The 3,698-nt window shown below is 38.9% G+C and overlaps 1 long non-coding RNA gene across 1 annotated transcript; it reads left to right on the top strand.

Moving 5' to 3' along the window:
• The first annotated feature begins 1,769 nt into the window (after window positions 1–1,769).
• Window positions 1,770–3,455, top strand: LOC107759342 (uncharacterized). Its single transcript, XR_001642162.2, has 2 exons — window positions 1,770–2,665; window positions 2,937–3,455. It is a non-coding gene; the product is annotated as an uncharacterized LOC107759342 (long non-coding RNA).
• Window positions 3,456–3,698: the final 243 nt, after the last annotated feature.

Genomic DNA, 3,698 nt, shown 5'->3' with positions numbered 1-3,698 from the left:
AGGCGTACAAAAATTGTGAGTGCATAATAAAGGGGGCATACCTCTTTCGTTCCGATGAGTCCCTGTTCTTGATCGGGGTGGCCGCTCTTCATGGCGAGAAGTGGATGCAATTGCAGTTCTAACATATGGTAGATGTCATTCCCTGTTGGGTCACTGAGCTGCGAGGTCCACTCTGACATCATTTCTTCGAACTTTTCTAGATTCGGCTTGTATAGAGGTCAGTCGATGAGTCGGCCCGTTGAGGTCATCCTCGTTTGCTCAGACCTCAGCACAATACGCGTTGTGTATTTCATCCCATGTAGTTGGGGGTACTTCATAAGCTGACGTAATAACTTTCTTGTTGCCCTTGAACCATTTCTGCTCAACCCGTACTGGAAAGCTGCGACCACCATACCTTCCGATACATTCGGCAATGTCATTCTTACTCGGTTGAACCAGGCGAGGAAGTCCCTCAATCCCTCTCCCAGATATTGTTTAATAGCAAATATGTTGTTTACTCTTGCCTCGGCCTTCTTGGCCCCAGCATGGGTTGTTACGAACTTATCGGCCATTTCTTTGAAGGTTTCAATGGAACGCGCAGGCAGTTGTGAATACCACGTTAACGCTCCTCCCGTGAGGGTCTCGCCGAACTATTTTAACAAAATGGAGGATACTTGTTCCTTGGCAAAATCATTGCCTTTCACGACGGTGACGTAATAAGTCACATGGTCTTCGGGGTCGGTTGTGCTATCATATATTTTAAGGTAGGGTGGCATTTTAAAGGTCTTTGGTATGGCATGTGGTGCGGCATCATCACTATACGACTGTTCGACGAACCGACCGACATCTCTCTTCTACAAGAGCTTAGGGGCGCCCCGTATATTATCGACCCTTTCTTGGTGTTCTCTCATTTGGTCCCGAAGTGCTTTGTTCTCATTCTCCATTTCCTCCATCCTTTTCAGAATGGATGCGAGAGTGTCGTCACCTGCACTACTAATGACATTGTAAGTAATACATGTCGTTGGAGAAGGAGAAAATTGATCATGCTGCTCGTTCGCTAGTGGTATAACGCAAGTCCTCACGTTTTCTGTAGCCGTGTCCCAAATGGGTGTATGGAGGATGCTGGTTAGCGTGCCGGTTAGCTAAGCTTCGGGGAGCTTTTTTATTATTGGTGGCATCTCTTCCACCACGGATGTGGAGGCTCCCTTACCAAGAGATTTTGTGATGCTACAGTGAGGAGGGGGTGACCCACCTCGACTGGGGGAGGCATTGGGCGTTGCGTCCTCGTCCACTGCTTCAGAGCTCTCATTGATGATATTCATAAGGTTGGTTGGGAGGTTACTCAATATTCTTGTTCTTTGTTCCCCGCTACCTGCCATATTAGATATGTGCATAGAAAGAAAGGGGAGCTTGTTCTTGTTTTTTTTTTTTTTTTATGTTAGCGATTCGTGTCAGTTATAGATCTAGAGAAAACTAAAAATTTAACTAGAAAATCCCTACAGTTGGCGCCAAATTGTTTGACCAAAAAGTATAACTTTCAGTTAAAACTATTATATTTATATAATGATGGGTTAAACCTAATTAACGACAATATCTCTAAATGCGGATCCTGAAAGCGTGGATAATATGGGACATATCTAATAGGAGATTGATAATAACATGCACTAAATATTCATAAAGTATGAGCAATAATGGAGGAGTAACTAGCAATAAATAGCAATAAATGATATTTAAGTAAATATGAGGAGTGATTCACCCAATAAAGAATGGACTAGATGATTGTTCCTCCTGACAATGATGAGTGACAGATAAATTCTAGAATGTTCGAACTATCCTCGGATCTGATGGAAAAGTATGGGATAATATGATCAAGAATCTTGATGAAAATGTAATCTTTGTATCTTTGCTAGAGAGAGAATCTTTCTTAGAAAAATGTTCTTATCAGATCAATATTACATGTTCCCTCTATTATCCTATTCTTCTCTCTATTATCCTATTCTAAAAGCTAACCATTGCGGTTCTTTCCGCGGACTTCGTCCTCGATCATTATAAGCATCCCGACCACGAGTTTCGCCATTTTCTGATTGACTTCGACTGATTTTTCCACAATACCTTCTTGCCCTAAATATTCCGTGGTAGATTTTGACCTATACACATATAAAGAGGTTTTACATTATCGTGTAGCTTACTACCTTTCTCCTTTAATTTTACAAACTTGTGAAATATATCAAGTTAAGTTTAGCATCAGGTCACTTGGTCAAAGTACAACTACAAAATATTAATGAAAAATCCTCAAAGATAAGAGCATAAGGTTCAAAGTAGAAATACAACTAGAATACAAGCTGCTAAGTGTAAGACTACCAAACTTTAGCCTTAATGTACTGAAACCTAACATAAGAAGATTCCTGACAGCACGGCGTTGAATCCCAATGGGATTTGCTTCTTTTTTTATTTTTTTGTTTTTGGACAACAATCCCAATGGGATTACAATTTACAATAGCTAACTGCCTTAAATTCCTTTCTTACATCGGTCCCTTTATATTCTGTTCACATATATTACAATCACAAAAACCTTTCTTACAAATTGGTCTGTGTTCACATATATCGCACAATCACAAAAACCGTTTCTCTTTACAGCAGCTATTTTAATCTTGCAACCCCATCTGTTCCCACCACCATCTCTCTGGTAAAATCTTCTCTTCTGTTTTGCACTTTTTACTCTTTTTGGTTGCCAAAGATTCTAATTTTATTGACTGATCCAAAAAAAAAGATTGTAAACTTATTGTGTTTGGTTGCCAAAGATTGCACCTTTTGTTGTGTTATTTGCCAAAAATTGTAGCTTTTTCTTGTTTTAATTACTAAGTATTGCAATTCTTTTTTGATTGGTTGTTAAAAATTCAAACTTTATTTTATTTGGTTGCTAAAGATTCTAACTTTGTTGTGATTGGTTGTTAAAGATTCAATTTTTTTCTCAAGAACAAGAATGGGAAGTAACGGAAATAGTTGGGCGGATCAGTGGGGCAGTCAATACGACGTCGGATATGAAGATGATGGCGGCAAAGGAAAAAGCAGCGGCAAGAAGATGGAGAAGGTAACGGCGGCGGCATCGGCGAGTTTCGACAAGGCGAAGGCAGCGGCGGCAGTGGGGGCTGACAAGGCAAAGTCTGCGGCTGTGGTGGGTCCAAAGAAGGTAAAGAGTGGCACTTCTCTTGGGTTTAAATGGATTAAGGACAAGTGCCAAAAGGGAAGCTCTACAAAGTAATTTGAGGGGAAAAACAAAAACAAAGAGAAAATGTCTGAAAAGTGGAAGAATGATTAATGAAGGATTTTTAAGGCCTACATATACATACTCATCATAATGCATTGTTTTGATGAATTTTCATTTTATTCTTTCATACACTATTTTTTATGTGGAAGAAGATGAGCTGAGCTTACAATTTATCTATTTGGAAGAAAATGAACTGCCTTTACAATTATTGTGGGATTATCTAATCAGCGCCTGAATTTTGACAATGAGATTCAAAAAAAATTAAAATATCATAACTAAGATTTGAACCTTTATTTTCTTATACAAGGGGATTCAAAATTTAAAATATGTATAAAAGATTTATTTGTATCCTATTTCTGTAACTTCTTCATTGTATGTTGGCTCCGCCACCATGTCAAGCTAATACTATAATAATTGTTTTAGATCATAACTTAAAGAACTGAAATTAGAT

The sequence above is a fragment of the Nicotiana tabacum genome, chromosome 13 (genome assembly GCF_000715075.1).
Source record: "Nicotiana tabacum cultivar K326 chromosome 13, ASM71507v2, whole genome shotgun sequence".
NCBI classification, from domain to species: domain Eukaryota; kingdom Viridiplantae; phylum Streptophyta; class Magnoliopsida; order Solanales; family Solanaceae; genus Nicotiana; species Nicotiana tabacum.
Note: the sequence above shows the minus strand (reverse complement) of the source record. Positions and strands in the feature narration are given on the sequence as shown.